This window comes from Artemia sp. Qi Xiang Cuo, chromosome 15 (assembly GCF_049724085.1).
Source record: "Artemia sp. Qi Xiang Cuo chromosome 15, ASM4972408v1, whole genome shotgun sequence".
Classification (NCBI taxonomy): Eukaryota; Metazoa; Arthropoda; class Branchiopoda; order Anostraca; family Artemiidae; genus Artemia; species Artemia sp. Qi Xiang Cuo.
In genome coordinates this window covers 64,458,618-64,482,797 of record NC_142808.1, presented here as the reverse complement: position 1 = coordinate 64,482,797, position 24,180 = coordinate 64,458,618, and the positions used below count along the sequence as shown (strand labels likewise).

Here is a 24,180-nt window from a genome sequence, read left to right as displayed (position 1 = left end):
GGTTAAGAATGCGTGACGGGTAATTAAAGAATGAGGAATGGAATGTATCAATAATACAAAGAATATGCTCAGATACCTAATAGATTTGACGCCTACAAGAGACATTGGTACAACGTATTCAATAGCTTAACTGGCTTTATATAATTTTGCGTAAAAGCTAACTCTATTTGCGAAAAATATAGGTATAGCATTTGCGAATTGGAGTTGAACAGTGTTGTCAATATAAAATATGGTCTAACGTTATGGTATACTAAAAAGTTGATACTAAGAGAGATGTAGATGGCAAGGAAAGAATTTTAATAAAGAAATTCAGAACAATCCATAGATATCCTTACAAATCAAGTAGTGAGGTATAAATGAGTATGAACCATAAAGGATCACAAGCACTACCAGGGACCTCTCACCTCCAAAGCTCCCCTATCCCCAAACTCCAAGGGGGCCCCCTCCCCCCATTTTTTTTTTAATTTTAATTTTTTTTTTTTACTTTTTTTTATTTTTTTTTTTAACATGATATATTTTTTCAATTTTTTTTTACATCTCTTAGAATGACATGTAACATACGTAAAACATAATACTTAAACATAAAAAAATAACATTTAATATTTTCCAAATTCAAAATGAGAATGATATAAAAATGTTAGTCGTGACTTTTACTATTATAAAAATATTGTTTGTAGTAGCCCTTTTTTAATTGGGCAAAATTTTTTTTGGGACTAAATTTTTTTGACGAAATTATTCAACTTTTATTTCTTTTTTTTTACTTACCTTAAAATGACATGAAATATGCTTATGGCTCTAACAATTGTACTCTATGCTTGCCCAGACACGATGCGGCTTCCTCCCCCCCCCCCCAATTTTTTTTTGAAGTTTGTTTTTAACTTTTTATTATTTTTTTTAACATGTTATATTTTTTCAACTTTTTTTTACATCTCTTAGAATGACATGTAATATACTTAAACAAAACAAAATCACATTTAATATTCTCCAAATTCAAAATGAGAATGATATAGAAATGTTAGTCGTGACTTTTACTATTAGAAAAATATTGTTTGTATTAGCATTTTTTTTATTGGACTTTTTTGGACTTCCGAATTATTCAACTTTTTTTTTACGTATCTTAAAATGACATGAAATATGCTTATGGCTTTAACAATTGTATTCTATGCTTGCTCAGAGACACGATGCGGCTTTCCCACAGGTACTTTATGGCGGGTTATCGACACTGCCTAGTTTATTGCATGTATTAAATCAGTATTTTTCACGCATGGGAACGATAAACACATAAGTCATATCTTTAAAAAAGTCAAGATGGAGCATTTTAAGAAAGTGTGTTCACATGATAGTGTTATTGTGGCATTGAATGCTGACAAGGAGAAGTATTTAAACTATGAAATAAGTACACGTGGTAGCACTATCGGAAAGGTATTGCGTGCATTGTCATGATAGTAAGGAGTTAAATTTCTTTGGAGTACCAAAAAATTCAACTCTTATGTTGATGGATATGCGATACTGAGATCTCCAGAGATGATTGCAATCAAAAAGAATGCCAACATAAAAATAGTTGTTGATGATAGCGGACAACTAAGAAAGAGTTTGTTACTTAATTACTTACAATTTTTCATAATGACATATCCAACAACGGATGCTGATAAAGAATTTATTTACATTATTCCATTTTGAGTCATACGCAATATTTACTGGTGTGTCACCGACAGGTTCAACATGCGTTTCGTCTTTGGTAATATTTGATTCATTAACCGTTTGATCAATGGTAGTAACGTTTGCTGACACTTTGTTTTTCATCGATTCATCTTTATATTCCTTAGTGAAATTTTCTACCAATGCCCTTTTATTTCTCCGGCAATTTCACTGTCTATTTTAAAATTATTTTTACAAAGGTAAAAGTTTCGGCACGTTGACAAGATATGGTTTATGATATTAGTAGAAGAGTAGACCTTTCTTCTTTTGACCTTCCGTTGAATGCTAATACCCGAAAGCTGACGATAGGATGTATTAGTGGGCAATGTGTTACCTGCAACAGTAGCAAGGAGTTGTCATCTATCATCAACGATTATGTTTATGTTGACATTATCTGTGAGTGCAATCATCTCTGGAGATCTCAATCTCACATATCCACCAACATAAGAGTTGAATTTTTTCGGTAGTCCAAAGAAATTTAATTCCTTACTGTCATGACAATGCACGCATACGTTTCCGATAGTGCTATCACTTGTACTTATTTCATAGTTTAAATACTTCTCCTTGTCAGTATTCAATGCTACAATAACACTATCTTGTGAACACACTATCTTAAAATGTTCCATCTTCACTTTTTTAGAGATATGACTTATGTGTTTATTGTTCCACTGCGTAAAAAATACTGATTTAATACATGCAATAAACTAGGTAGTGTCAATAACCCACCATAAAGTACCAGTGAGAAAGCCGCATCGTGTCTCTGAGCAAGCATAGAGTACAATTGTTAATACGCATATTTCATGTCATTTTAAGATACGTGAAAAAAAAAGTTGAATAATTTCGAAGTCCAAAAAAAAAAATTAGTCCAATAAAAAAAAGTGCTATTATAAACATTATTTTTTAGTGGTAAAAATCACGACTAACATTTCTCTATCATTCTCATTTTGAATTTGGAGAATATTAAATGTGATTTTTTTATGTTTTAAGTATGTTACATGTCATTCTAAGAGATGTAAAAAAAAGTTGAAAAAATATATCATGTTAAAAAGAAATGACAAAAAGTTAAAAAAAATTCAAAAAAAAATCAAACAAAAAATGGGGGGATGGGGTGGAAAAGCCGCATAGTGTCTCTGCGAAAGCATAGAGTACAATTATTAGAGCCATTTCGAAGTCCAAAAAAAATTCAGCCCAATTAAAAAAAGGCTACTACAAACAATATTTTTATAATAGTAGAAGTCACGACTAACATTTTTATATCATTTTTATTTTTTATTTAGAAAATATTAAATGTGATTTTTTTATGTTTTAAGTATGTTACATGTCATTCTAAGAGATGTAAAAAAAAAGTTGAAAAAATATATGTTAAAAGAAAAATAAGAAAAAAATTTAAAAAAAAAAAAATTGGGGGAGGGGGCCAAAAAGTTGGAGGGAAGTGGCCTCCTTGAAGTTTGGGGATAAGGGACCTTTGGGGGTTGAGATCCCTGGTGGTTAGGGTCGTTGGTGCTTATGATCCTTGATGGTTCATACTCATTTATACCTCACTACTTGATTTGTAAGGATTTCTATGGATTGTTATTAATTTATTTATTAAAAATATTTTCTTGCCATCTACATCTCTCTTAGTATCAACTTTTTAATATACTGTAACGTTACACCATTTTTTATATTGACAACACTGTTCAACTCCAATTCGCAAATGCTATACCCTTTTTCGCAGATAGAGTTAGCTTTTACGCAAAAGTATATAAAGCCAGTTAAGCTATTCAATACGTTGTACCAATGTATATTGTAAGCTTCAAATCTATTACGTATCTGAGTTTATTCTTCGTATTAATGATACGCTCAATTTCTCATTCTTTAGTTATCCATGACGTGTTCTTAGCCAACGGAAGATTAATTTGGCTATTGGAGCTACAATTAACTACCTTTTCAAAAACATTAGTTGTTTACTACACAAATATTCTTGTGTGTCGTTTAAACCCGTCTGATTACATTACACAATCTCGACCCTAGTTCCAAATATAACATGTTTGATCACTTTTTTATTTGAATCCAATTACTAATCAAATTATCGTATAGTAGCCTCCGCTCTCTGTGATTGGCCCCAAAAAGTGGATGTTGCCTCAGAAACCCGTCTGGTTGCATTACACTATCTCGTCCATAGTTCAAAAACGTGTTTGATCGCTTTGCTTGGAAAGGAACATAATGTACGCAAATAGCACGATGATTCCTATACGTCTCTGCAAAGTATTTCCTATACGTCTCTGCAAATCCAGAAGGCCATCTCTACTATGGCTGTACAGTGGTTCCACGCCCTCCCTCCAATTCAGAGCATGAGCTGAAGTCAAAGGTAGGCCTACTACAAACCTACCTAAAAACTTGGAAAACGCACCCTATATGCTCTTATGTGTACATAGATCAAATACCAGGAGTAGAGGGAAAGCGAGAGGATTTTTCTTAGGGCTATTAAGACACTACAAAAAGAATATGTTTTCAGGTTTAAACTTTGCGATAGACGGACTTTTTAAGCTTCTCTCAGGGGGTGAACGGCGCATCCCATTCATGTGCAGTTTTTTCATAACCTACTTTGATTTTCGACAGTTAGATTGAGTCAGCTGGAAAAAACACAATATCTATTGGTCTGTAACTTTGACTTGAACAGACTGGAAAAGTGGTGGCATAAACCACTTGTTTATATTGTTTTTACTTTAGGAAAAAATGGCCTATTCATCGCCCTAAGGTCAAATGCAAAAAATTTAATCAAGTTTTTTATGAACATTTATCAGATTTTTATGAACATTAATCAAATTTGAGGCAGTAAAATAAACAAAAACGCACTTATTTTTCTGAAGGCTGATGGTGTTTCGAATTTTGTTTGTCGAGTGAATTTTACCCATCCAAGTTCAAATTTGAGATTTGTGTTAGTTTTTTCAAACAAACCCTCGTTTTATACAAAACATCATGTTTAATCGTATTACTGCTTTGATTTCTAGACAAAAATTTTTATCTGTTACCATTCGTACTATCTCAAACTCAATTTGTTTTCAAATAGTTTACTGAAAATTCCTTTCATGTTACGTCTTAAAATATGACAAATTTCTTTATCTACACTCTCTTTATCTTCTGAAAATGAATCATAGCTTTTGTCTCCTTGTCAATGCTGAAACAAAATACTGATAATGGTAAACCATATAAGTACTCAATTGAAGAACCATTTAAGCTATCCCAATTGCTTGAAGATCATCATAAAACGCGAACATTTTTAAAATGTAACCTTCCAATTTGAATAAATATTTACTAAATATTTCCAATTTTCATATAAATATTATTAAACATTTACGGCATTCCAAACAATAAAACGAGCACAAAATCCAATAACAGCAACACACAAGAGGTGTCCAGTGAGCTTCTTTCATTTTGAGCTGGGAAACAATCAACATTTATTTTTCAACACGAACGAATGTATCCAATCATTGGTCGCAAAAATTCTGGAGAAGTTATGTAGAAGGAAGTGGCAAGCTCTAATGCCCCTTTTAAGAGCAAAATATTATAAAAAAACAAACTAGCCCTCCCCCACAACCCTTTTAACTGAACAAGTCCAAAAAACAAATCATAAGGGCCGTCCTTTTACTCATCTTTGTGCTAAGATCTTACATCTTTTGACAAAGAACGCTTAAAAGTGAAATCTTAGCGCTAAGATCTTACAGCATTATTTCGCAAACGTCTTTATATATATATATATATATATATATATATATATATATATATATATATATATATATATAAGGGCCGTTCTTTTACTCATCTTTGTGCTAAGATCTTACATCTTTACAGCATACTTTTGCAAACGTCTTTCATCATTCTGCCCTGAATACTTTCGAAAGTATAAATCAACTTTGTCTAGTATTAAACAAAAACCGGTACTTGTCCAGAATCCAGTAAACACGCGAGAAGAACCGCATCGAAATCTCAAAGATGCTTTATGAAAAGCAGGTTTCCGCTGCATAGTGAAGTATTGCTCACTCTGAGAAAAAGATTTAAACTTAAGTTTTTTGGGGTTAAAGAGGCAAAAAAAGGTACCTAGTTTAGGTTAGTTTAGGTTACATATTTAATATATGCTATGCTTTTTGTAAGGCGTTTGGTAATAAAATCGTTTATCGTTTATGTCTTCTCGATTTTATAGTCTTCTATTTTGCTTTCAGGACACCTAGAGCTTTTTGCTTTGTCCAAAACATGCTAAATCTACTCTAGTCGCTTTTTAAAATAACTGTAAAACTAATTTTTACATCTTATGCATTATATCTTACATCTTATAGCGTTCTTTAGCAAACGTCTTTCATCACTCTGCTCTGATCAAACAGTTCGTGGTAGCGAACTGTAAGTAAGGAGCGACCCGGCTCAAAAGTAACCAAAACTCCAAAAAACGGAATTTTGATACCAATAGATATATCAAATGAATCAAATTTTAATGCTAATTTTAAATACATAAGTTTCATCAAGTTTAGTCTAACCCATCAAAAGTTATGCGCCGACAAAATTTGCCTGATTTTCGATAAAAGGAGGAAACGCCCTCTAAAAGATATAAAACCTTAATGAAAATCACACCATCAGATTCAGCGTATCAAAGAACCCTACAGTAGAGGTTTCAAGCTCCTATCTGCAAAAATGTGGAATTTTGTATTTTATACCAGAAGAAAGATCAAGGGTTATGTTTATTTGTTGTTTTTTTTCCAGGGGAGATCGTATCGACCCAGTGGTCCTAGAATATCATGGGAGGGCTCATTCGAACGGAAATTAAAAGTTCAAGTGCCCTTTTCAGAAACTAAAAAAAATGGAGGGCAACTAGGCCCTCTCCCACGCTCATTTTTTTCCAAAGTCCCCCGATCAAAATTTTGAGATATCCATTTTGTTCAGCATGGTCGAAAATATAATAAATATGTCTTTTAGGATGACTTAATCCCCTAAAGCCCCCGGGGGGAGGGCTGAAAGTTTTGAACTTTACCCGATGTTTACATACAGTATTGGATATTGGGAAACATACAGACGTTTTCAGGGGGGATGTTTTCTGGTAGTGAGGGGGGGGGGGGGGTCGGGGTTATGTGGGAGGATCTTTCCATGGAGGAAGTTTTCATGAGGGAAGGGACATTGCTATGAAGGGGGCGCCGGATTTCCCAGCATTATTTAAAAAACGATCAGAAAGTTAATAAAAAAAACAAACAAGTTTTTCAACTGAAATTAAGGAGCAACATCAGAACTTAAAATGAAAAGAAATCATTACGCATGTGATTGGGTTCGCCCCCTAGTCAATACCTCGCTCTTTAAGCCAAAGATTTTTTAGTACTTTCATAAGAGCTATTTATTCTAATTAACGGCCTTTGTGATTAAGGGGTCATTTTTAAATAATTGGAACAAAATTCGAACTTCAGCGTAAAGAGCGAGGTATTGACTAAGGGACGAACACCCTAATACACGTATTAAAAATATATGAATATAGAAGTTCGTTACGTAGGTTGATTCGTAAGTTACGTATATTTATTACTAATGAAAACGTTCGTAAATAAAATTAAACGACTTTCGAGAAAGCCAATTAACCAAATAAAAGTAAAATTAATATGCAAATTTTGTTTGAATTATTCATGCACGGTGAGCCAAAATCAAAACCTGTATTAATTCAAAAACAGTCAAAAATTAAATGAAAAAAACAAGTTTTTCTAACTGAAAGTAAGGAGCAACATTAAAACATAAAACGAAAAGAAATTATCCCGTATACGAAAGGGGCTGTCTCCTCCTCAACGCCTCGCTCTTTACGCTTAAGTTGGACTCTTTCTCACAGCGGTATTTTTCAAAACTTTAGCATAAAGAGCGAGGCGTTGAGGAGGGGACAGCTCCTTTCATATACGGAATAATTTCTGTTCGTTTTAAGTTTTAATGTTGCTCCTTACTTTCAGTTAAAAAAAATTGTTTTTTTTTATTTAACCAGCATTCTAAGAACAAGGATGAGTATATCATCAAAGTTCTATCATCATTTTTCTATATGGCAGAAAGATGGCGCCCTTCAAACTTTTTGCTAACATCATTGAGCTGTAAGATCTTAGAACAAAGATGAGTTAAAAGAACGGAAATATAGCTTCACACTAAAACTCTGAAGTCGATATTTCAATATAAAGAAGTCCCTGGAAATAGAAGACAATACAACTCAAACTACCAAGGATAGCGAATACAAAATCTAATCGGTCAAACCAGTTAAAGGAAAAATTACAAAAATATGTAGATCTTAAAAATTAGGGGAAAAAAGACAGATATTCAAAATTTAATAAAATCTAAAAACATGATGCACACAAGAGCTTGAGAAGGAGTACCTTTCCTTTGAGGAAGCAGTTATGGTTATATATATGTATGTATATATATATATATATATATATATATATATATATATATATATATATATATATATATATATATATATATATATATATATATATATATATATATATATATATATATATATATATATATATATATATATATATATATATATATATATATATATATATATATATATATATATATATATATATATATATATATATATATATATATATATATATATATATATATATATATATATACATATATACACACACACACACATATATATATATATATATATATATATATATACATATATACATATATATATATATATATATATATATATGTGTATATATATATATATATATATATATGTATATATATATATATATATATATATATATATATATATATATATATATATATATATATATATATATATATATATATATATATATATATATATATATATATATGTACATATATATATATATATACATATATACATACATATATATATTCTAAACTCTATTAATTCTATCCATCTATGAGATTTCAGTCAGCAAAAAGCATTAGAAGAATAATAGAACAGGAATTATGCGGAATATCAGCAGAGCTCCTCAGGAACACAAGGTGAAATGACATCATTTTTATACAATCCTAGGCAGCGCAATCGCGCTGCAACTTCGAAAAGGGCTCATTCAACTGGAGATTGGAGTGGCTTGTGCTCTTTTTAATAGTCCAAAGTGATTGGAAGGCAACTAAAACCCTTTCCACGCCCACCATTTCCCGAAACACATCCAATCAAAATCTTGAGATAGCCATTTTGTTCAGCGTAGTTGATTTCCAGATAGAAATTATGTTTTTGAGGAGGACACTCCCCCACAGCTCTCAGGGCAAGGGTTGTAAGTTATGCCCTGGGGGTAGACCCCGAAGCCACGCCGAAAAGTCGGCGGCGCGCCGCAGAAAAAAACGGTGGCGCGCCGCCGAGCTTGCATCAGCACGCTGACGCCGCCGGCGGCGTCACTAATACGCCGCCGGTTTTTTGTCTCTTTTTTGCTTATCGATATCGACCTCCGGGCTTCAACTGTCATCACGGCCAATCTGTTTCTTAAAGATAAATACTGTCATCTTGGGCTCGCCATGTATATCGGATCGTAGGAAGGAGAAGAAGAAATTTTTCTTTAAACAAAAATTCTACCTTCCACTTTAAAATTCTGTTCACTTTTCTTTCTGATTTTTTGGATGAAAAGAGGTAGGTAAATGAGCATTAGGCAATTCAGGATGTTATCATAGGCAGCGCAATCGCGCTGCCTAAGTAAAGAACAATGTTGACACAATGTATTATTTTTTTTTTGTTTTTTTTTCCATACCAGGGCAATTCGTATCGAAGGACTTGTCGTAGAAACTTTGAAAAGGGATCATTCGATTGAAAGTTGGAATAGCTAGTGCCCTTTTTAATAGTCGAATGTGATTGGAAGGTAGCTAACACCCCTTCCACGCCAACCATTTCCCCAGACACATCCAATCAAAATTCTAAGACAGCCATTTTGTTCAGACTAACTGATTTCCAGAAAGAAAATATGTTTTTGAGGAGGTTACTCCCCCGCAACCCTTAGGGCAAGGGTTTTAAGTTATGCCCTGGGGGTATATAAGAACGATGTTGGCACAATGTATTATTTTTTTTCCGTACCAGGGTACTTCGTATCGAAAAAGTTGTCGTAGAAACTTCGAAAAGGGCTCATTCAATTAGAAATTAGAGTGGCTTGTGCCCTTTTTAATAGTCGAAAGTGATTGGAAGGCAACTAACACCTCTTCCACGCCCACAATTTCCCGAAACACATCCAATCAAAATTTTGAGATAGCCATTTTATTTAGCGTAGTTGAAAGTTCTGGAAATTAGGTCTTAGAGGATGACAACCACCCTCACAGCCCTTAGGGTAGGGGTTGTAATTTATGCCCTAGGGGCATATAAGGTGTTTATGGAAAACGTTGTCGTAGAAACCCAAAAAGGGATCATTCGATTGGAAATCGAAAGGATTAGTGCCCTTTTTAATAGTCGAAAGTGATTGGAAGGCTTCACATTTTTATAGTAAAGATCGATGTGGGTACAATGTATCATTTTTTTTGTTGTTGCTGTTGTTTAGACCAGGGCACTTTGTATTGAAGGGATTGTTGTAAAAACTTTTAAAAGGGCTCATTCGTTTGACAATAGAAAGGGCTTATGCCTTTTTTAATAGTCAAAAGTTATTGGAGGGAAACTAATCCCCCTCCCACGCCCACCCTCCCATTTGCCTTTATGTTTAAAAAGTTAATGTTGCCTTAAGATTAAATCGAAATGCACTGCGTTAATGCTAATTCCCCAATAAGGCATCTCAGCAGTATCCCAAGAACGTCTGAGGGTATTATGTTCAAACTTTCGGGGCTACTTCTGCTCTTAAACTTTAACCAAATCATAATAGCGTAAGCGTATCCAAGCTATCAAAGAAAGAAAACAGATTTTTTGTGAATGGTATCAAGTTTTCCATTTCAGGTCAACTAGATGAGGTATGAAACTAAATTAAACACTACTATTTGTAACCAAATTTTTAAAAGGGTCTATTTTGTTAAAAATTGCTGAAATTTTTTTTCCAGTATACAAATAGCTGACCAAACTATAAATTCTTAATAAAACGAAAAAATTTTAAGCACTATTTTCTTTTTCCCTGAAAAGACTATGGCAATATAAAACGAACAGAAATTAATTAAAAAAACTGTTTCCACAAAATAAGTTTTTCAAAGAAAAGTAAAGAACTCCATTAAACAAAAAATGAGCAAAATTAAAATCAAGCGTGAAACTACCACAAATCAGCATCGACAAATAAATGAAACCCAAAACGAACAGAAATTACAATAAATAACCGAGTTAAATTCAAAACGAGCAGAAATTAACATAAGTTGGGCTCAAAACCCCTATGCCTTCCCAAGGCCAGAACATAATTTGCACTTTACTGAAAAAATACAAATGAATGTGCATTGTCGGTTTAATATACACATACTGATATTTAGTAATCAAAATAATAATATTATTTGATTTATTAAAGTTTTAAAAGTAAAAACATTTATATTTTTTCAGTAAAATGCCAATTATGTTCTGGCCTTGGGAAGGCATAGGGGTTTTGAGCCCAACTTATCTTAATTTCTGCTCGTTTTGAGTTGACTCGGTTATTTATTGTAATTTCTGTTCGTTTTGGGTTTCATTTGTTTATCAATGCTCAATGGCTCCAGGCAGAGTGAACAAACTCACTTTTGTTACATCAGTTGTAACTGAAGTGATGTAACCGCTGATTTAAAATTGTTGGTGTTGTTAAGCCATGGTATCTGACTTGTATACAGTGTTTTTTCGATGTTGTTATTTGTTTTTTTCACTTCGCATGTTTTTTCGCATGTTTTTGATGAACAGGAGATGTTTGAACTTCAAACTTTGAAAGTTATACACACATTAGCCGAAATCATTAACAAGAAGAAAATGACTAAACACAGGGTTTTATAGGAACACTGCGATGTTAAACATAAACACAACATAGGTTTCCCTGGGTCTAGTGGCTAAAAATGAAAATTCTACTTGGTCTGATCGACGGTGAACATAAACACTTTCCGCACGGCCCAACAAATTCTGTTTTGTCATATTGTTCTTGTATGTTTTTAGCCAACCATTTAAAAATCCTTACTAAAATCAAGTTGAGGTTGAACGTACTTGGTGAAATGGAATTTTTATTATTATTTTTAATCAGAAAAATCGGCGCGCCATGGCGCGCCGCCGGTCAGAAGTCGGCGGCGCGCCACCGAAAAAATTTCGACACGCCTAGCGGCGCGCCGCCGCCGATACTAAATCGCACATTCGCCACCGTCATGTCGGCGTGACGCGGCTTCGGGGACTACCTGGGGGCATATAAGGATTTTTATAGAAAGCATTGGCGTAAACTTCAAAAAAGGTTCATTCGATTGGAAATTCAAAGGGCTAGTGCCCTTTTTAATGGTCAAAAGTGGTTGGAGGGTAACTGACCCGCCTCTCACGCCCACCTTTCCCCCAAACACATCCAATCAAAATTTTGAGATAGCCATTTTGTTCAACTGAGTTGAAAGTACTGGAAATTAGGTCTTTGAGGATGACAACCCCCCGCAGCCCCCAGGGCAGGGGTGGTAAGTTATGCCCTGGGGGCATGTCAGGTTTTTATAGCATAGAAAGCGTTGTCGTGGAAACTTCAAAAAGAGCATATTCGATTGGAAATTGAAATGGCTAGTGCCTTTTTTCATAGTCGAAAGGGATTGGAAGGCAACTAAGACCCCTTCTACGCCAACCATTTCCTCAAACACATCCAGTCAAAATTTTGATATAGCCATTTTGTTCCACACAGTTGAAAGTTCTGGATATTATACACCTTTGAGCAGGACACTCCCCCCACAGTCTTCAGAGTAAGAGTTAAAGTTATGCGAATTATTTTACGTGAATTATTTAAAGGATCATTCAGAGGATAATTTTATAAAATTCAAAGATTTCGGAATATTTTAAATTCAGTAAAACGGAATACTCAGAAACTTTGTTTCCAAAATGAATTTCATGAAAATCAAGGGAATATGAAAAATACATGGAAAACAATAAATAAACTCTTGAGTAAATTTCATAGTAAGGAGGAGGTGAGAGCCATGGAGACGACAGAAGTGCGTTTTACTGATTCTCAACGCATATCTGAATTTTTGTGTGGTTATTTTGTAAATGAAGGAAAAAGACATTGCGATCAAGCACGGGCAAAACTATGCTCATCTGTGAGTTTTGGATCTGTCTTTGAAAGACAGCCTGCAAGTGAGAATTCCTTTGAGTTTGCAAGATATTCGGAACAGAAAGTGGCACAATTCCTGGCTACGATGAAGTCAAGCTCTAGCGGGATGGATGATTTTTTGCTGAAACTCATAAAAGCCGCAAAAACGAGTGTCTTACCTGTCTTGACGCGCCTCATCAACCTTTCTCTAGATCTTGGAGTCTCCCCGGAAGCACTAAAGATTGCAAGAGTGGTTCCTCTTTATAAAGGAGGGAAAAATGATGACCCATCGAATCGAAGACCAATATCTATTCTCCCATTTTTCTCTAAGTTATATGAGAATGTGGTACATGCCCAGCTAATTTATTATATTATAAAAGAATAAAATTCTAATTGAGAATCAATTTGGGTTCAGAAAAGGGCTATCTACGGATGTTTTGGCCTTGGGAAGGCAAAGGGGTTTAGAGCCCATCTCATGTTAATTTCTGCTCGTTTTGAGTTTGACTCGGTTATTTATTGTAATTTCTGGTTTTTTTGGGTTTCATTTATTTATCGATACTAATTTGTGGTAGTTTCACGCTTGGTAGATTATATGATTTTAATTATGCTCATTTTTGGTTTAATGGAGTTCTTAACTTTTCTTTGAAAAGCTGATTTAGTGGAAAAGGTTTCTTTAATTAATCCTAAAAAAGAGCTTATGCCAGATTTGCCTCTCACTCAGACTGTTGGTCTTGGCTTTTTCTCTAAGTGGCCATGGCTTGATGCCAGCGACTTGATAGGCTGTGTGCCAGCAACTGGCACACAGATTGGGTTATGAAGGACTGGAGTGCAGGTATCCCCTTCCTCTTTGGAAAACGAAGGGAAGCAAGAGCATATTCTCAAATTACAGATGGATTACTCTTCTCTCAGTGCCCAGAAAGCTCTTTGGAATGACTGCTGCGGAAGTTTTCTGTAGAGAAAAGGGCAAATCCAACAGACCAGATATATGCCAACGAGGTCTACTGTTGAACAGATTTTTACAGTGAAGCAATTGGTGGAAGACAAAAGAATTCCATAAAAAACTTATATAACCTTTGTGCACTTTAAGGCTGCCTTTGATATGATCAACAATAAATCCCTGTGACTTATAGTCCACTCCCTCTGACTGCCAGCCCAATATTGTCTACTCCTTGAAAAGCTATTAAATAAAAAAACAAGTTTTTTTAAAACTGAAAGTGAGGAGAGACATTAAAACTTAAAACGAACAAAAATTATTCCGTATTTGAAAAGGGCTGTCCCCTCCTCAACGCCTCGCTCTGTACGCTAAAGTTTGACCCTGTCTCACAACTTTTTTAAAACAATAAAAAAAACTTTAGCATAAAGAGCGAGGCGTTAAGGAGGGGACAGCCCCTTCCAAATACGGAATAATTTCCGTTCGTTTTAAGTTTTAATGTCGCTCCTTACTTTCAGTTGAAAAAACTTCTTTTTTTTTTTAATTTATGAACGTTACTTAATTAGTACAAGTTTTGATTTTGGCCTACCGTAAATGAATAATCGAAATAAAATATGAATTTAAATTTTACTTTTTTTTGGTTAAATGGCTTTCTCGAAAGTTGTTTAATTTTATTTATGAACTTTTTTATTAGTAATAAATAGACGTAGCTTACTAATTAACCTACCTAACGAACTTCTATCTTTGTATGTATTTATTACGTATATTAGGGGTTCACCCCCTAGTCAATACCTCGCTTTTTATGCTAAAGCTCGAATTTTGTTCTCATTTTTTAAGAAAGACCCCTGAATCACCATGGCTGTTAATTAGAATAAATAGTTGTGATGAAACGACTACAAAAAAAACTTTAGCGTAAAGAGCGAGGTATTGACTAGGGGACAGACCCAATCATAGACGTAATGATTTCTGTTCGTTTTAAGTTTTGATGTTGCTCCTTACTTTCAGTTGAAAAACTTTTTTTTATTTAATTTCTGATTGTTTGTTTAAATAATGTTGGGAAATTTTGTGCCCCCTTAATAGCAATGTCCCTTCCCCCATGGAAAGATCTTCCCACGTAACCGCCGAACCAGCCCCCCCCCCTCCCCACTACCAGAAAAAAATCCCACAAGGTAACGTCTGTATACTTCCCAATAACCAATACTATATGTAAAGATTGGCCAAAGTTCATAACTTGCAGTCCTTTTCCCGGGGACTGTGGGGGATTAAATCGTCCTCAAAGACATAATAACTACATTTTCAACCATTCTGAACAAAAGGGCTATCTCAAAATTTTGATAGGGTGACTTTGGGAAAAATGAGTGTAGGAGGGGGCCTAGTTACCCTCCATTTTTGGTCACTTAAAAAGGCCACTAGAAATTTTAATTTATGTTCAAATGAGCCCTCCTGCAATATCCTAGGACCACTGGGTCATTACGATCACCCCTGGGAAAAAAAAACAAAAAAACGAAAAAAACAGAAACATGCATCCCTGATCTTTCTTCTGGCAAAAAATAAAAAATTCCACATTTTTGCAGATAGGAGCTTGAAACCTCTGCATTAGGGTTTTCTGATATGCTGAATCTGATAATGTGATTTTCATTAAGGTTCTATGGCTTTAAGGGGGTGTTCCCCCTTTTTTGGAAAATAAGGCAAATTTTCTAAGGCACATTACATTTAATGGGTAAGACTAAACTTGATGAAACTTATATATTTGAAATCAGCATAAAAATCTGATTCTTTTGATGTTCCATTGGTATCAAAATTCATTTTTTTTTTAGCGTTTCGATTACTATTGAGCATGGTTGCTCCTTACTTACAGTTCGTTAACCAAACTGTTTGATATAAGGAACCAAGAGCTGCATTCAAGTGAATGGGAAACAAAGCATGTCATCTACCATGGAAACTATTGTGCAAAGGGTATGCTGTTGCCAGAAAGTTTAAGAGAGAAAAACAGACCTAACAAATAAATAAAACTCACATCTTCACAAACTTCCAAAGTACAGCAAAACTGTAATCACTGAAAAGACACCCAAATCTCTAGATAATCTTGCTCTATAAGATTGGATTGGCAAATGGGATATCTTAAAAAAAACTTCCAAAGCATGGCAAAACTGTAATCACTGAAAAGACACCCAAATCTCTAGATAATCTTGCTCTATAAGATTGGATTGGCAAATGGGATCCACTAAAATTACAGCAACACAAAAACAGCATTAACTGTTCACTAAAATATAATCAAAAACTAGAAACGTTGTAATCAGCTATAGCAGAACATTTATTTGACTTTCCTCATCATATTACATTACTTGACCAAACGAAAATTTTAGACATGTCTATAGGCCTCATAAAAGCTTTAGAGAAACTAAAAACATTATCTATGGGAGTATTAGTATTAATAGAGATGAAGGAGATTTTAGAATAACTTCAATTTATAATAGTTTAATTAAGGGGCAGGTAAAATTTCCAACAATGGTAATCTACATGACAGTCCTTGAACAGGTGATAACCTTGTAAGAATAAGTTGGAATGCGGTCAAGGCTGGCAGGAGCCAATGGACAGCATTTAAACTTGGAAATGAAAAAATTCAATCAACTTATAATGCATGAGTTTTGTTCACCTGTTTGGCCATATATAAGCAGTTCAAGGGTTTTAACCTGTAAACTTGATCAGGGGTGGTGAACTGTTTTCTTTTCAAATAAAAATACAATTGTATTTTTAATAGATCAATTTGCTAATCTGATCTTATAGAGGAACATTATCTAGAGTTTTGGGTGTCCTTTTCTGTGATTACAGTTTTGCTATACTTAGTAAATTTTGTTAAGATATCCCATTTGCCAATCCAATCTTATACAAGAACATTATCTAGAGATTTGGGTGTCTTGTTCTGTGATTACAGTTTTGCTGTACTTTGAAAGTTTTGTGAAGATGGAAGTTTTATTTATTTGTTTTGTCTGTTTGTTTGCTTTTTTTCTTTTTCTCTCATTTGTGCTCTTTTTCTTGGGATGATTAACTAGTTTTTTCTTTTTTTCCATTGATAAAGGCTCCCAGATGTGGAGTTGAGATATTCGGAATTTTTTTATTAATTAAGGTTTTGTTGCTGCTTTTGTTTTTGATATGTTTGTCACTGCTTTATTTAAATTAAACCTGATTTTCTCTCTTAAACTCTCTTGTAAATGGAAAAGCATTGTTTAATTGAGTCACTGACTATGTCTTGACTCAAACAACTGATTGATTGCCCTTATGCCTCCAATTTGGAGATTGAGTCCTGATTGAGATCAACTTTGCAGACAATCTGGCACTCATTATCAACTCTGTGCAACAGCTGATAGATCCTCTGAACATCCTACAGGAATAAACTGCAAAATTTGGGCTTATAGTAAATTGGCAAAAAAAAAAAAAAAATAATGGCAGTCAAACTACCAGCCAAAGAATTCATTGCAGTATGTGGAGCCAACAGTGAAGTTGTTACTAACTTCACCTAACTTGGCTCCATAATTTCAAATGATGCCTCTGTGGAAATGGACAGCCAAATTGCAAAAGCTTTTTTTATCATCAGAACACTCAATACCACATGGAAATCATTCCATACTTCAAGGCACACAAAGATGCACATATATAATTCATCCCTTTTCTGCTCTATGCAGCTGAGACATGGCCCTCAAATCCACAATATTGAGCACAATAGATAACTGAAGGACAAAAAAATTCATTGAATCAAGGGGTTCTAATGAGATAATTTTGTGAGTAATGACAGGCTCCTTGCCCATACTCACCAAATTCCATTTTCAACACAAATTGCCCAGCAAACTTTCAGATGGTTTAAGCATCTCCTTTGGATGCCACCAACAGCCTCTGTTAATTATATATAACTTTGACCCCACATCCCATTGTAGGTCATGCCTAAAGGGTAAACCTTAGGTGAAGTGGAAGGACAGCCTTCAGAAGTTCCTCAACATGGCTGACATTGCAGCTGGAAAGGCCCCCCTAATAGCAGCAGATCAGTCCACCAGGAAGAGCAAAATTGCTATCCTCTCTATGCCACAAATCATTCAGCAGGAGCCCCGTAAGGCAGAATTAAGTGAATTCTATTCATCAAAAATTCTAAAGAATACATATATAATTTGGGCTCTGCCTATGACCATTAGGGGATGGGAGGTGATAAAGTAAAGGGGTGAGCTTTTAGGAGTTATAGAAACAAGGATTTTGGAAGTTTTTAGGAGTTGTTTTCAGAATATTGTTAGTGTTTCCTTCTGAAAGGGCTAACCATTATACTAGTACCTTGAAAAGTGTCAAAAAGTACAAGTGCTGGGCTCATCTTCTAGGCTAGCTAGCAGAACAATAACAACAGGCCTAGGCTAATAGTAAATCGCAATAGCCTATATTTTAATGGCTTGCTTGTTAGTTCTACCAAATACTTTTATTTTATCAATAACTAACATGGGTATACCTAGAGAATAGCAGCTCTCCAGAAGGAGACATGCTAGAAAAAAAAGAGGTATATATATGGGGTAAAGCTACCAACAATTCAACAGTATTTGTTAAAAAAAGAAGCACTTTTTCTACTCCAGAAGGCTTAATTTAAATACTTTTGGTTTGAAAAGGGTTTCAGTATGTAGAAAAATATTTACAAATCTAACTGTTTGATTAGAAGTTTGAAGTTTTATCAGAAAAGGGTACAAAACTCCCATTTTCTTAAATTGGAGCATTTTAACCTATTTGCCTCCAATTTGGAGATTGAGTCCTGATTGAGATCAACTTTGCAGAAACTAAGAAACGTAAATACTATGTAAACAGAACAAAAAATTTACCTGTTTTTGACGTAAGTCGGAACCCAATTTGACACGTATCAAAATACTTGGGGAATACTTGTGGGCAAATCCTGGTGCATTCAACATGCCTATTCTTTTTAGTGTATTTCTTAATTTTTCTTCAACTTTTTTAGATATGTAAATGTATAAAACACTATTCAGATAGTGGAAGCAAAAAAACTAAAAAATTACCTCAAGTATAGGGACAAAATCGGATAATCATATGGAGCGTAATTGTGTGACCTGGGTCTCTATGATATATTGTGTGATATAATAGTGTGATATAGGTCTCTTTATAAATGCTACCTGAGATAGCCCAATTTGTCTCAGCTTTAATGGTCCAGCAAAGATTTCTTTGTTGTTCACAGTTCAAGTATTGTCAACATTTGCACATTTCAAAGTTAATCTACCAGTTTAATCCACTTTTTGACAGGGCCTGTTGCTGTCTATCAAAAATTTCGACAAGGTTATTACAAGATATTCTCAAATGAAATGAATCTGGGTTGCAGCAGTAGCTAGCAACCTAGTAAGAGATAATCATGTCCAATGTTAAGAAAAATAACAACCCATAAACTCCTAACAATAGACTCAGATCAAAACAAAAAATACACCATTAGAACCGCCTTGTTTGAAACCCTTACAGAGGAAACTTACTTTCCCTTGGCTTTTGAACAACAAGGGAAATATATTGGCTTGAAAATCAAGAAAAGTGGCAGCTACTACAGCATTCTGCCTAAACTGCATCTTTTTTTCCCACAGATAGCCTGGCACTAGAACATCATTGAGAGGTGTTCAATGGCTTATGTTAAAGGAAATTATTAGATCTAGTGCCATTTGTAATTAAAAAAAAAATTATTTTAAATAAAATCAACTTTTCCACTAAAAACTGCATTTTTATGACCAATCTTGATGAATGACATCATAATCATAGGTAGGCTAGTAACCATATATGAAGTAATAAGTGAATATGATATTTATATACACTTATCTTTCAGCAAGATAATACAAAACATACATATTGAAACTATATATTTCATTATAGATGGGGACTATGTAAGTTTCAATGGATATAGCAGAAACCTAGTAAAGAAAAAACTACAGCACATAAGAAAAAGCCATAGGCTTTTTCCTGTCTGTAATCCAGGTTTCTAAAAAAGAGCAATGCAATAGTTATAATAGAAAAAGATGATCATTAGAAGAACAAACCATAGTATACATTAGACTTAGTTAGCTGCCTGATTCTTTGAGGGTTGTCTCTTACTACTCCAAAGAAGAAAAAGCTGTAGGCTTTTTCTTGTTTGTAATCAGGGTTTCATATTAGAATCCAATATCTAAATTTGAATTTGGCTGAAGGAACATTTTTAGTTGGTCTGGTATTCCACTACATCAGACAAAAATTTTTGACACTTGGAACATAGTTTCATCAATATAATGTTAGCTGCCATTTTACCTTAATTTTATCAAGAAAAAGCCAATATGGCTACATTTTAGAGAAGATCAGATGTATCTTGATGCATTGGTGCTGATTCCAATTTTTTTGCCAAAAAAAAACAAGTAATGACATTTTGAACATTACATAGCTAAAAAATTGTCAGGAGCTTATTTTGTGTCAAAAACAGGAAACTGATTGAATTTAATATTCTTTTCATATCTGGGTGTATTGGATATAGTGTCCACATTTTACATTTTCAAAATTATAATGAAGACTGCAAGAGATGGTGTTCCATTTCACCAATAAGCAGAGTTATCCTGTTTTGAAGGAAACTTTTGACAGTGGTTCCAAAATTGTACTGTCAAATCATCAGTGCCTTTACCGTATATTGCTAATCTTATGCTCATTTCATGGTTAAACCCACATTTGTTTCATTCTTAGCCCTGCCCAGTGATCCTATATATAACCCAAGACTATGATAGGCTATATAGGCAATAAAGCTAAAAAAAAACTATAGCAATGAAATACTTGCTTTCTAACAGCCTATACAGTATATTTACATTAATCAGATTATAAAGTTTCTTCCTATTATTATTCACATTTAACTCATTTATAATATGCTTAGGATTCTATTTATCTGATCTTCAGCACAATCCTACAGACTAAACTTGATACATGAAGTCTACACCGGGTACACAATTTTACAAAACATTAATCAATAGAAAGAATAACAAACAAACCTGTTGTCAGGGTTATATTGCCTAATTTTCCATTAGGGAGAGGGAGATGGATTGTCAGGGTAGTAAATACTATGTTGAAAAGCAGCATAAAAGAGGGGATCTTGTGGCACCACTTTTATTTTATATTAATTGTTATTTAGGTTAGAATTATATAGGATTGGGGGAGGCTGTGGATGAATTGTCAAAAGCACAACACCACAAAAATGAGCATACAATTTGTAATCTAAAAATATCTCCTTTTTTGTTCTAGCATATCTCTCACTTCATGGATTTTTTTATGTTCTTTCATAGTTCAATAATTGCTTCAGGGGCATGAGCTCTTAATGGGGGCCCAAAAATTCAAAACAATACATAGCCTAGTAGCCAAAAGTTTAAAAACATGTTTGTAAAAATAAAATTGGTATAAGCCTAAGACCCTAGCCATATATAAGGAAACATGTTAAGAAAACAATTCTTACATCATAAAATGCTGAAGAATAATCATAGTTAACACACTTTGCAGGGGGGGGGGGGGGCCGGGGAGCATTTATATTCACTTCTTTCACTGTTGTGCAATTCTTTTTTAGACAAATTTCTGAAAAATAAACATGGATTCAACCACATTTTTCTAATTTCAAATACTCTATACATCTAATTAAACACTATCAGTGCCATTTAATTATTTCTCACAAAAACAATTCAATAGACAAATAGTGATAAATTTAGTTAGGTTAGATGATGCTTGTTTATAATTGTTTTTCAAGACTTGGAGAATAGACACAAATATTTAGAAATGGGATAAAAAAAAACTGGAAATATAATGAAAGAAGTGGAGATAAAGGTTCTCCCCTTGCAAAATGTGCTAACTAGATTATTCAGCATATTATAAAGTAAGAATTATTTTCTTAACATGTTTCCTTATATATGGCTTGGGTCCTAGGTTTATACCAAAAAATTATCTAGTGAGAAAAACTGCCATTTGCAGCTGATTTACAAATGGTAACCATTTATTTATTTTAGTCTTAAAAGTAAAATGTTAATATGAAAATAAATTTGTACAGATTTTCAAATGAGCCTGAAACCCCTTAATAATTAGGCTAAATTTCCTACTACTTTTATAATTAGGCTAAAGTTTAACTACTTTTTGCTATCTTCAAAAGGGGTTAGGTTAAAAAAAGGGAACTTTTATGGATTTGTCTGCAAATTAAAGTAGGCTTTGTCCTGGGTAGGTATTTTGAAGTACTTGCCTCTAATCCTTCGCTTTCTAGATGGCAGTTACCTTTGATGATCTTTAAAATTTTTATGTTATGAAAGTGAAAACTTGCAAAACAGATCTTCTCTTTAAACAAATTCAAAGAAAACTGTTTTTAGCTTCACAACCTTGCTCAACCCTAGTTTCTGATGTTTCATAGTTCTGCAAATATATTTCCTAAATTTACAAAAAAAAATAACCATTGATATGGCTCAAAATTCTACTCAAAAAATATGAATTACATTTTCAGAACTAAAACCAAAGAAAAATAAACTGATAACTGAAAACTAAGGTAAAATGCTGTTTTTTCAAAATTTCAATAGGTCAACCTGTCTAGTAGGCAAATTTCTAAGACTTTAAAAACAGGGGCATAATGGTAAATTTCTAGGTGGCACTATAATTTAGCTAGGATGAAAGTAAAAACATAATTTGATGCCTTTTTATGCTCTTCCATAATACAATAATTGCTTCTATTGCAGATTGCATCTTGAGCCCTTAAAGCAGCCTTGAACTGCCTCTCCTAGAACTTGATTTGACCCCCTGCCCCTAGACCCAAGTCTCCCTCCTAGCTGAAATTTAGGTTCAAATCTGTATAATTCAAACATTAACAGAATCCGGTCAGTTTTTTAGTACATATTTACCTTTAAAGCAAAATAGGGCCCCTTTATATGGTAAATTTCTACCAAATCATATTATTGACTTACTCATAAAGTGAATATACCACTTGATGCCTTTTTTATGCTGATTACAAATATAGTAATCATTTCTATCAGAAATGAATTTCAGCCCCCCCCCTATATATGCCAATTCAGGGCATATATTTCTACAACCTAACCCTGAATTGGCATATATAGGGGGGGGGGCTGAAATTCATTTCTAATAGAAATGATTATTATATTTGTAATCAGAAAAAAAAAATGCAGGTAAAGTTCTACCAAATCATATTATTGAGTTAGGCTAGGACTAAAGTGAATACACCATTTGATGCCCTTTTTTATGCTGATTATGAATATAATAATCATTTCTATTGGGAATGAATTTCAGCCCCCCCCCCCTATATATGCGAAGTCAGGGTTAGGTATATCTAGGGGGGGGGGCTGAAATTCATTTTCCATAGAAATGACTATTATATTTTTAATCAGCATAAAAAAGGCATCAAATGGTGTAGGCTATTCACTTTGTTCCTAACTCAATAATATGATTTGGTAGAACTTTACCAAAAGGCATTGGGTAAAGTTCTACAAAATCATAGGCCTATTATTGAGTTAGGATTGAAGTAAATACACCATTCGATGCCTTTTTTTTAATGCTGATTACGAATATAATAAGCATTTCTATCGGAAATGAATTTCAGCCCCCCCCTATATAGGCTATACCTAACCTAACCCTGAATTGGCATATACAGGGGGAGGGGGCTGAAATTCATTTCCAATAAAAATGCTTATTATATTCTTAATCAGCATAAAAAAATATATCAAATGGTGTATTCACTTTAGTCCTAACTCAATAATATTATTTCGTAGAACCTTACCAGGCATTGAATGGTGTATTCACTTTATTCCTAACTCAATAGCCTGGCCTAATATGATTTGGTAGAAATTTACCATTTTGTTAGTTTTCACTGTCATTTTCATTTGATTGGGAAAATTTGCTCCAACTTACGCCCCTGTTTAAAAATCTTGAGGGAGTTAACATGGAATCTTGGTAATACCTTCCCAAGGTAGGCTATGTTGTTGGCCCTGGCTACTGAAACTCATTTTTCTGACCAGCCCCTTGACAAGAAACTGATAAAAAGTAGCTGAACTAGAATTTTACCCAAGTTTCGGTTGATAAAAAGAACATAAAAGCCAGAATGGAAGGTAAGCCTTGTTTAAATAGTCTAGACCTAGATTACCTCTCACAAAATATATCACAAAGAAAACAAAGCTGTTTCTTCTATAATTAATATTATTTTTTCCATCTAGTCTGACAGTTAAAATGAAAAACCTTGATTGTAAATGTTAGTTCCTTTTCTGTTAATGGTTACAAAAAGTGAGTATTTATGCCTGGTATACTTTTTTAAAATGTTTAATTTTAAAGAGGCTTATAAAATGTTTTTTAGTGTTTTAGGCATTTACGACCCCAGAAAAA

At 33.8% G+C, this 24,180-nt stretch overlaps 1 protein-coding gene across 1 annotated transcript in view; it reads right to left on the bottom strand.

Moving 5' to 3' along the window:
- Tsp97E (Tetraspanin 97E) overlaps positions 1 to 23,963 on the bottom strand; it is a 77,361-nt gene extending 53,398 nt beyond the window's left edge. The window contains exon 1 of the mRNA XM_089101683.1: positions 23,945 to 23,963. The gene's annotated coding sequence lies outside the window, so the exon portion shown is untranslated. The remainder of the gene's footprint in view (positions 1 to 23,944) is intronic.
- Positions 23,964 to 24,180: the final 217 nt, after the last annotated feature.